The sequence below is a fragment of the Stenella coeruleoalba genome (genome assembly GCF_951394435.1).
Source record: "Stenella coeruleoalba genome assembly, chromosome: 13".
NCBI lineage: Eukaryota > Metazoa > Chordata > Mammalia > Artiodactyla > Delphinidae > Stenella > Stenella coeruleoalba.
In genome coordinates, this window is record NC_137159.1 from 27,819,941 (window position 1) to 27,832,220 (window position 12,280).

General features: G+C 36.2%; 1 protein-coding gene across 6 annotated transcripts in view; it reads right to left on the minus strand.

Annotated features, from left to right (window-relative positions):
* ALMS1 (ALMS1 centrosome and basal body associated protein) overlaps positions 1 to 12,280 on the minus strand; it is a 220,524-nt gene that overhangs the window by 32,164 nt on the left and 176,080 nt on the right. The window lies entirely within an intron of this gene.

The following is a 12,280-nucleotide window of genomic DNA, read 5'->3' on the forward strand; positions in this document are numbered from 1 at the left end:
GAGAGGAATGAGCCTACAGAAAAGGAAGAAATCGAATATAAAAGAGAGAGAGGAAACAAAACTGAGAAAACAGATAATGGATTTTAGAAAACATGACAGCACAGAGACCTTTTCTTTCATAACTGAAAGACACAAACAAAAAGTATCAAAAAGTTTTAAAAAATAGGACATCCCTGGTGGCACAGTGGTTAAGAATCTGCCTGCCAAGGCAGGGGACATGGGTTCGAGCCCTGGTCAGGGAAGATCCCACATGCCGTGGAGCAACTAAGACTGTGTGCCACAGCTACTGAGCCTGCGCTCTAGAGCCCACAAGCCATAACTACTGAGCCCACGTGCCACAACTACTGAAGCCCACATGCCTAGAGCCCGTGTTCCACAACAAGAGAAGGCACCGCAATGAGAAGCCTGTGTACCATAAGAGTAGCCCCCACTCGCCACAACCAGAGAAAGCCCGTACACAAAGACCCAACGCAGCCAAAATAACTAACTAAATAAAAAACAAATTTATTAAAAAAGTAAAAAAAAAATTCAGAATCTAGGGAACAGACTCAACTCACGCCACAAAATTCCAGAAATAATATCTGAAGAAACAACTGGGAATAAATATAAGGAGCCACCACAAAGCTCTTCCTACACAAAGGACCATACAGAAGGGTAAAAGGTGAGTCAACAATTCAAACTACCCCACTGGTATCTCAGAAAAGGGACTGAGGTAATAAGTGGCCCAGAAGAAAGGTAAATGTCCCAATTGGAGACATGTTCCCTGTGAAAAAATAGCTCCTTATGCCCTTGCCAGAATGGTTTACTGTATGCCAGCTTTGGCCAGGAAGAAGTCAGAAAAAGGGATGGGAAATAACTTTTTAAGTCTAAACATCTTAGTTTTATTACTAAGATTTGCTAGAAAAAAATAAGGCCTCAGTCATATCACTGCCTACACAACAATGCTATGAAAGCAGCTACCAGGTGACTTTACAGTAGTGTAATAGCAAAACCCCAAGAGCATGTCCTATAGAACAAGATACTTTCCTCACCTCCACACTTGATAAGGTGGCCATCAATTTATGAGTTTGAAAACAATGGCAGAGAAAAATGTCACCTACTGTAGCTGTCCAGAGTTCTAGAATCAATTACTATCTTTCTGCCTTTCCCAAACTCTGAGGGGCAAAAGAAATACAAGCCATACACAATCAGCCTTCAAGTTCATGTCCTAGGAAGGGGACTCAAGCAGTATCTTGTAAATAGGTAATAAGGTCATCAAATGTGATCAAATAAATGGTTGTGATCAAATAAATGGTTTCCACAGAACCGTTTTGAGACAAAGGTAATCTGAAAACAAAAGAAAAGGATTTATGAAAATATTCTATAGCATTAAAGTGGAAGAAAGGGGGCTTCCCTGGTGGCGCAGTGGTTAAGAATCTGCCTGCCAATGCAGGGGACATGGGTTCAAGCCCTGGTCCAGGAAGATCCCATATGCCACGGAGCAACAAAGCCAGGGTGCCACAATTACTGAGCCTGTGCTCTAGAGCCTGCGAGCCACAACTACTGAGCTCACACTCCACAACTACTGAAGCCTGCGTGCCTAGAGCCTGTGCTCCACAACAAGAGGAGCCACGGCGAGGGCTTCCCTGGTGGCGCAGTGGTTGAGAGTCCGCCTGCCGATGCAGGGCACATGGGTTCGTGCCCCGGTCCGGGAAGATCCCACATGCCGCAGAGTGTCTGGGCCTGTGAGCCATGGCCGTGGAGCCTGCGCGTCCAGAGCCTGTTGCTCCGCAACGGGAGAGGCCACAACAGTGAGAGGCCCGCGTACCGGAAATAAAAAAAAAAGAAAAAAAAAAAAGAAAAAAGAGGAGCCACGGCAATGAGAAGCTCGTGCACCACAATGAAGAGTAGCCCCCGCTCACCACAACTAGAGAAAGTCTGGGCGCAGCAATGAAGACCCAATGCAGCCAAAGATAAATAAATAAATTTATAAACAAAAAAGTGGAAGAAAGGAAGGAAAAAAAGAAGGGAAAGAGAAAGAATTTATTTTGCCAGAAGGTTTACCCATTTTAGTCAATAAAGAATTTGTACTCTCACTCTAGAGAAAATTTAAAAAGAACATGGACTTAATAAAATGGATCCAAGATAAGCTCAGACAATAGAGGGAGACTAAAAGGTAGTTGACAAATTAACATACTTCATCAAAAAATTAACGAATGTCTGCCATGTGTTGGGAAACCAAGGACAGGTACCAAAGGAAAAAAACTGACAGAAATGAACGGAGACATAGACAATTCAATAGTAATAGCTGGAGACTGCAATATTACACTTTCAAAATGGACAGAAAAACTCGACAGACCAATAAGGAAATAGAAGGCTTGAACAACACTATAATCCAACTAGACCTAAAGACATATACATAATACTCCAACCAACAGAAGCAGAATACACATTCTTCTGAGGGCACATATAATGTTCTCCAGGACAGACCATATGCTGGGCCATAAAACAAGTCACAATACATTTACAAATTATACGAAGTATGTTTTCTGACCACAATGGAATGAAACTAGAAATCAATAAGGAAATTTGGGAAATTCAAAAATATAGAGAAATAAATGACACACTCTTAACTACCAATGTTCAAAGAAGAAATCACAAGGGCAATTAGAAAATACTCTGAGGTGAATGAAAATGAAAGCAAAGCATACCCAAACTTATGGGATGCAGTGAAGGCAGAGCTTACAGAAATTTGTATCTGTAAATGTCCATATTAAAAGAAGAAAGATTTTGAAACTATAACCTCACCTTCAACCTTAAGAAACCAGAAAAAGATGACCAAATAAAACCTAAAGCAGGCAAAATGAAGGAAATTATATAGATTAGAATGAAAATAAATGAATCAGAGAATCAAAAAAAGAGAAAAATCAAAGAAATCAAAAGTTGGTTCTTTGAAAAGGTCAACAAAAATGGACAAATTTTTAGCTAGAACTTACCAAAGGGAAAAAGGGGAAAACCCAAATCATTTAAATTAAGAATGAACCAGGGGATGTTACTACCAATCACACAGAAATTAAAAAGGATCATAAGGGAATATTATGAACAATTACATGTCAACAAATTAGGTCACCTAGATGAAATAGACAAATTCCTAGAAAAACGACCTACCCAAACTGACTCAAGCAAAAATAGAAAATCTGAACAGACCTATAATAAGGACAGAGGCTGAGTCAGTAATCAGAAAACACCCCCCAAATTCACCAGTTTGGGCCTGGGCCAAATTCACCAGTTTGGCCCAGGCCCAAACTGGTGAATTCTAAAAAACATTTAAAGTAGAATTAACAACAACCATTCATAAACTCAAAAAACAACATCATCAAAACAGAATGAGAAGAAGGATCACTTCCCAATTCATTCTATAAGGAGAATATTACCCTGATAAAAAAGGCAAAGATACAGTAAAACTACAGACCAATACTCCTTATGAATATAGAAGGAAAATCCACAACAAAATACTAGCAAACTGAATCCAGCAACACAGAAGAGGGATTATACATCAAAACCAAGAGGAATTTATCCCAGGAAGGCAAAGTTGGTTCAATATATGATTATCAATCAACGTAACACACCATATTCATGAAGAAAACATAGGATCATCTCATTATACATAGAAAAAGCACATGGCAAAACCCAAACCCTTCCAAAATAAAAAAACTCAACAAAACAGGAATAGAAGAGAACTTCCTCAACCTGATAAAGGGCATTTATAAAAAAAAACTCACAGCTAACATCATGCTTAATGACGAGAAAGATTTCTCCTTAAAATCAGGAACAAGACAAGGATACTCATTCTTAACACTTCTATTCAACACAGTACTGGAGGTTCTTAGCAAGGGCAACTAGGCAAGAAAAAGATAAATGACATGATATCAGAAAGAAGAAGGAAAACGATCTCTATTTGCAAATGACACAATATTTTATACAGAAAACACTAAGGAACACATGAACACACAAACAAACACATATTACTCAAACTTATAAGCAAGTTCAGCAAAGTTGCAGGAACCAAAATAAATACAAAAATCAGTAATATTCCTGTACAACAAGGAAAATTCCCAAAATGAACTTAAGAAAACAATACTAGTTACATTGGTATCAAAAAGAATAAAATACTCAGGGATACTTTTAACAACAGAAGTGCCAAACTACAAAGAAGTGGAACCCACAAACATCACTGAAGAAACTAAAGATGACCTAAATAAATGGAAAACACCCTAGTTCATGGATTAGAAGATTTAATATCGTTATGACAGCAGTACTCCCTAAATTTGTCTACAGTTTCAATGCAATCCCTACCCACGATTCAAGTTGTCTTTTTTTTTTCTTTTTGGTATAAACTGACAAGCTGATCTGAATATTCCTATGACCTAAGAATAGATAAAACAATCTTGAAAAAGAAAAAACAAAGTTAGAGGACTCACACTAATTAGACAGTGTGGTAGTGGCATAAAGAGTGACATATAGATCAATAAAATAGGGTTTATAGTCTAGAATAAACCCTTACATTTATAATCAATCACTTTTTTTCATTCTTTTATTTTTATTTTTCTGATTTTTTTTTTCTTCTGATCAATTGATTTTTGCCAAGGGTGCCCAAACAATTCAATGGAAGAAAGAACAGTCTTTGCAACAAATGGTACTAAGACACTGGATATCCACAGGCAAAAGAATAAAACTGTACTACCTCAACGCCACACACAAAAGTTAACTAAAAAATGATCATAGAACTAAAAGTAAGAACTAAAATTATAAAACTTTTAGAAGAAAAAAAGTAAATATTTTGTAACCTTGGGTTAGACGATAGTTTTAGATATGACATGAAAAGCACAAGTGACAAAAGAAGAAACAGACAAATTGTACTTTGTCAAAATTAAAACTTTTGTACCACAAATAAAATCATCAAGAAAGTGAAAAGGACAGCACAGAATGTAAGAACATGTTTGCAAAACATATCCTAATAAGGGACTTGTATTCAGAATAGACAAAGAAACATAATTCAGTAATAAAATGACAAATAAGCCAATTTTAAAATGGGCAAAGGATCGGAATAGACATTTCTCTAAAGGTAAACAAATGGCCAATAAGCATATGAAAAGATGCTCAACATCTTAGTCATTAGTGAAATGCAAATTAAAATCATTAAAAAGTGAGATACCCCTTCACACCCATTAAGATAGCTATTATCAAAAGACAGACAACAAGTGTTGATGAGGATGTAGACAAACTGAAATATGATCCAGATGGGAATATAAAATGGTGCAGCCACTTTGGAAAGCACTTTGGCAGTTACTCAGAAGCTTAAACAGAGTTACCATATGATCCAGCAATTCTACTCCTAGGTATATATGTAAGAAAATTGAAGAAATTTGTGCACACAAAAACCTGTACATTAATGTTTACAGCAGCATTTTTCATTATGGCCAAAAAAGCAGACACAATCCACATGTCCAACAACTCATGAATAAACATGTTGTATATGTATTTGAAATACTGCTTGTTACTGTTCATAACAAACAACAAGTACTGATTCCTGCTACAAAATGGATGAACCTTGAAAATATTAAGTAAAAGAAGCCAGACACAAAAGGCCACATATTGCATGATTTGCTTATAAAAAATGTCCCCAATAGGCAAATTCATAGAAACAGAAAGTAGATTAATGGTTGAAGGCCAGGAAATGACTGTTAACGGGCACAGGGTTTCTTTTTGGTATGACAAAAAGTTCTGGAATTAGTGGTGACGGCTGTATAACCTCCTCTGGATATACTAAAAACCACTGAATTGTATACTTTACAAGAATGAATTGTAAGGTATGTAAATTTTATTTTTAAAAAATCAATAGAGATTGACCAACACGGAGACATACCCTGGGAAAGTAAGAAAACTTAGATTTTAAAAACCCAACAACAATCCAGGATCCAATAGGGAAAAAATATTAGGGTTGCCTCTGGCACAGAAATATTAATGTATATGCCCAGAAAGGGGGAGCAAATCTGACTGAGTTTTGAATTAAAGGTTATTATTCAAAAGTTTTATACCCAAACAAGTTGTTATTCCTATACAAAGGTTACAGAATGATAATCTCAAATTTATAAGAACTGAAGAGATGCTCACTCCTGAACAACTGTTGAAAAATCTATTTTTATTTAGATTATTTAAATTAATAAACTCACAGTTACACTGAAAAGACTCACGATACTGACCCTCTTTAAAAAACACATAAAAGGGCTTCCCTGGTGGCGCAGTGGTTGAGAGTCCGTCTGCCGATGCAGGGGACACGGGTTCGTGCCCTGGTCCGGGAAGATCCCACATGCCACGGAACGGCTGGGCCCGTGAGCCATGGCCGCTGAGCCTGCGCGTCTGGAGCCTGTGCTCCGCAACGGGAGAGGCCACAACAGTGAGAGGCCTGTGTACCGCAAAAAAAAAAAAAAAAAAACCAACAAAAAAAAAGACATAAAATGGTGATTTTGCTTACCACACGGAAGAAAAATGTTATACTTCTTAAAAATAAAGCTAATCAATACAGTAGTAATACTACCATAATGAACTGAGACAACATTCACAAAATATAACGAATATTGTTATGTTGGGGGAAGTGTGTGTAGGTGGGGAGTGAGGAGAAGTAGGGCAAGTGCAACCAGTTTCTTAATTTTTCATATAATGGAGTCAATAGATACTATTTCATATCTGGGTGATATTTTGAGACAGTGGCTTAAGCATATTGGTTAATTACATGGCTGCTAAGTTAGCAAAAAAACAACTTGAAGGAGATCATATAGCAATAAAAAAAATTGAAAACAGTAAATCATTAAAAATGATAAGAAACCCTGAAGAACCAAAACAATTTTGAAAAAGAACAACAAAGTTGGAGGATTCACACTTCCTGATTTCAAAACAGTAATATAATAACAGTGTGGTACTGGCATAAAGATAAATAGATCAATGGACTAGAATAGAGAGCCCAGAAATAAACCTTTGTGCCACATGGTCAAATGACCTCTGACCCTTGACAAGGGACCAAGACCATTCAACAGGAAAAGAGCAGTCCCCTTAACAAATGGTGCTGGGAAAACTGGATATCCACATGCTCTTAAAAAGAATGAAACTGGAAAAGAAAAAGAATGAAGTTGGAGCCTTATCTTACATCATATACAAAAATTACCTCAAAATGGATTAAAGACCTAAAACCATAACATTCTTGGAAGAACACACAGGGGAAAAGCTTCATGGCATTGGACTTGGTAATGACTCCTTAGATATGAAACCAAAAGCACAGGCAGCAAAAGTAAAACTCGACAACTGGGACTACATCAATATTAAAAATTTCTGGGCATCAAAGGACACAATCAACAAAGGTGAGAAGGCAACCCACTGATTGGGAGAAAAAATTATAAATCATATATTTGATAAGAGGTTAATACTCAGAATATGTAAAGAACTTCTACAACTCAATGACCAAAAAATAACACGATTCAAGAAGGAGCAAAGTACTTGAATAGACATTTCTCCAAAGATGATATACAAATGGCCAAGAAGTATATAAAAAGATGCTCAATATAATCATGAAAGAAATGCAAATCAAAAACTTATCACTTCATATGCATTAGGATGCCACTATAAAAAAACCCAGAAAATAACAAGTGTTGACAAAGATGTGGAAAAAGTGGAACCATTGTGTGCTGTTGGTGGGACTGTAAAATGGGCAGCTGCTGTTGAAAACAGTATGGTGGTTCCTCAAATAGTTAAAAATAGAATTACCATATAATCCAGCCACTCCACTTCTGGATATGTACCCCCCAAAATTGAAAGCAGGATCTTGAATGGATATTTGTACACTCTAGCATCATTATTCACAATGGTCTAAAGATGGAAGCAACACAAGTATCTATTAATGGATGGATGAATGAATGAACAAACAAAATGTGGTATATATATACAATGCAGTATCATTCAGTCTTAAAGAAAGGACAATCCTGCCAGATGGTACAACACTGATGATACTTGAGGACGACATTATGCTAAGTGAAATAAACGTATTACTTAAAGACAAACACTGTATTCCACTTACATGAGGTACCTAAAGTAGTCAAATTCTTAGAATGGTGGTTGCTAGGGGCTTGAGCATAAGGTGGAATGGGGAGTTGCTATTTGAGTCAGTGTAGAAATTCAGTTTTGCAAGATGAAAAGAGTCCTAGAGATGGGTGACGGTGATGTCTGCACAACAATATGAATGTATTTAATACCATTAAACTACACCATGCACAAAAACAAATTCAAAATGGATTAAAGACTTAAATGTAAGAACTGAAACCACAACCAAAAAAAAAGACAAAACTTCTTGAAGAAAACATAGGCAGTAAGCTCTTTGACACTGATCTTAGTAATTTGTTTTTGCATATGTCTCCTCAGGCAAGGGAAACAAAACCAAAAATAAACAAATGGAACTACATCAAACTAAAGAGCTTTTCCACAGTGAAGGGAACTATCATCTACTGAATGGGAAAAGATATCTGCAAGCAATCTATCTAATAAGGGGTTAATACCCAGAATATACAAAGAACTCATACAACTCAACATCAAAATCCCAAACAACCTAATTTTAAAAAATGGGCAAAGGATCTGAATAGACACTTTTGCAAAGAAGACATACAGATGGCCAAGAGGCACATGAAAAGATGCTCAACATCACTAATCATCAGGGAAATGAAAATCAAAACCACAATGAGATATCTATCACCTCACACCTGTCAGAATGGCTATTAGCAAAATACAACAAGTACTGGCAAGGATGAAGAGAAAAGGGAACACTCATGCACTGTTGGTGGAAACGTAAATTGGTGCAGCCACTATGAAAAAGTTTGGAGGCTCCTCACAAAATTAAAAACAGAACTATCACATGATCCAACAATTAACATATGGGTATTTTTCTGAAGAAAACAAAAACACTAATTCAAAAAGATATATACACCCCTATGTTCACTGCAGCATTATTTACAATAGCCAAGATATGGAAGCAACCTAAATGCCCATGGATAAAGAAAATGTGGTGTATATATTTATGAAACGGAATATTGTTCAGCCATAAAAAGAATGAAATCTTGCCATTTGCAACAACATGGATGGACCTAGAGGCTATTATGCTAAGTGAAATCTAAAAAACAAAACAAGCACAACAAAACAGAAACAGAGTTACAGATAGAAAACAAACAGGTGGTTGTCAGAGGGGAGGTGGTGAAGGGAGGAAAGAAATAGGTGAGGGAGATTAAGAAGTACAAACTTCCAGTTGTAAAATAAATGAGCCACGGGTATTAAGTGTACAGTGTGGAGAATACAGTCAATAACTATGTAATATCTTTGCATAGTGACATATTGTAACTAGACTTACCATGGTGTTTGAAATGTATAGGAATATCAAATCACTATTTTGTGCACAGGAACTAACATAATGTTGTAGATTAATTATACTTCAGAAAAAAAAAACTCATATAAAAAGATCAGATTTGTGGTTAACAGAGGCAATGGGTGGGGGGAGGGAGTGGGAATTGGTTGAGGGCAGTCAAACTTCCAGTTATAAGGTAAACAACTGTTAGGGATGTAATGTACAACATGATAAATAAAACTAACACTGCTGTATATTATATATGAAAGTGATTAAGAGAGTAAATCCTAAGAGTTCTCATCACAAGGAAAATACTTTTTTCTATTTCTTAAATTTTGAATCTGTATGAGATGATACACATACACTAAACTTACTGTGATAATCATTTCATGATGTATGTAAGTAAAATCATTAGGCTGTACTCAAACAAACAGTGCTGTATGTCAATTAAATCAATAGAACTGGAAGAAAAATAAAATTACAAAGAAAAAATGGTTAAGATGATAAATTTTGTTATGCATATATTATCACAATTAAAAATAATAAAGAACAAGAAAGAAAACATGAGAATCAAATACTTAGGAATAAATTTAGACAAGAAGGTGTAACACTTGTACATTGGCAACTACAAGACCTTACCGGAAGAAATTAAAGACCTAAATAAATTGAAAAACATCCTGTGTTCATCAACTGGAAGACAATGTTGTTAAGATGGCAATAAACCCCAAAGCAAGCTAAATATTAAATGCAATTAATATAAAATTCCCAACAACCTTTTCAGCAGAAATTTTAAAAAGCTGATCCTAAAATTCATATGGAGACACAAGGGCCCTGATTGGCCAAAACAGTCTTTAAAAAGAACAAACTTGGAAGACTCATACTTCTCAATTTTAAAACTTACTACAAAGCTACAGTAACTAAATCAGTGCAGTAATGGCATATAGATCAATGGAACAGAACTGAAAGCCTAGAAATAAGCCCTCACATCTATGGTCAACTGATTTTTGACAAGGGTGCCAAGACCATTCAATGGAGAAAGAACAGTCTCAACAGCTGATTTTGGGACAATTCCACGTGGAAAGAATGTTTGACCCCTACCTCATACCATACAAATAAATTAACTCAATATACATCCAAGATGCAAATGAAAGAACTAAAAGTATAAAATTCTTGAAAGAAAATATATGGACAAATCTTCATGACTTTGGTTAAGAATCCACCTGACAATGCAGGGTTCAAGCCCTGGTCCAGGAAGATCCCCCATGCCAAGGAGCAACTAAGCCCGGGCCCCACACTACTGAGCCTGCACTCTAGAGCCCACGAGCCACAACTACTGAGCCAGCAAGCCACAACTACTGAAGCCCGTGCACCTAGGGCCCGTGCTCTGCAATGAGAGAAGCCACCACAATGAGAAGCCCACATGCCACAACGAAGAGTAGCCCCTGCTTGCCGCAACTCAAGAAAGCCTATGCACAGCAACGAAGACCAAAGGCAGCCAAAAATTAATTTTAAAAAATGGCCAACAAGCACATAAAAAGATACTTAACATCATTAGTCATTATGCAAAGGGAAAGGCAAAACAAACCACAATCAAAATGACAATGAGTATGAGATACCACTTTGTACCTATTGGGATGGCAAAAAAAAAAAAAAGTAAATAAAGAGTGTTGGTGAATATGGAGAAATTGGAACCCTTAGAAATTGCTGCTGGGAATGTAAAATGGTGTGGCCACTGTGAAAAACAGTTTGACGGTTCCTAAATAAGCTTAAAATAAAATTACCAAATGATCCAGCATTTTCAACTCTTATGTGTATACCCAAAAGAACTGTATGTAGGTGTTCAAATAAAAACTTGTACACAAATGTTCATATCAGTTCTATTCACAATAGCCAAAAGGTAGAAACAACCTAAATGTCCACGAATGGATGAACAGATAAATAAAATGTGTCTAAACATATAATGAAATATTATTCAGTCATAAAAAGCAATGAAGTACTGACAGGTGCTAGGACATGGATAAATCTCAGAAAGATTATTCTAGAGTCAAAGAAGCTTGACACAAAGGCCACATATGATATGATTCTAATTAAATGAAATAACCAGAATAGGCAAGTTCACAGAGACAAAAAGTAGATTAGTGATTGATAGGGGCTGGTAGGAAGGGGGAATAGAGAGTAACTGCTTAGTGGGTATGAGGTTTCCACTAGGGTGATGAAAAAGCTCTGAAACTAGATAGTGGTGATAGTTGTAAAACACTGTGAATATACTCAGTGCCACTGAACTGCATACTTCAAAATGATAAAACTGTAAACTTTGTTATGTATATGTATTTTAGTACACACACCAAAAAACCCTCTATCTGCATCCTTTCCCCCTACCTCCTCTATGGAACAAAAGGCCTCAATCTGTGTCTTTCCCAATTTTTGGCTTACTTTAAAAAAGAGTCTTATTGTACTATTTATATGTGTAATTACTATCATTTAATACCTACCAAAAACTCAATTGAGAAATAATATTTATGGATAAATGTCTGAATGTTTTGTGCCTTCTTTCGGCTAAACCAGTGGTCTCCAAATTGTTTTGATCATGGGGTCCCACTGATAAAACATTTTTAAGTACAAATTACTAAAGTAGATATTTATTTATAAATTATATATTATTGCTGTACTCATACACTGTAAAACATATACAAAAATATAAACTTTAAAAGGTTCATACTCCAATGAACCATTTTGCAAGTATCCCTATTTGGAGAGCACCTGTCCAAATCAATTTTATCTTGCGTTAAAGTAATGGTCTGCAATTTACTGACCCCTTGAAATCTGCCTTTATGGAATTCCCTAAACAAAGGCCATATTAGC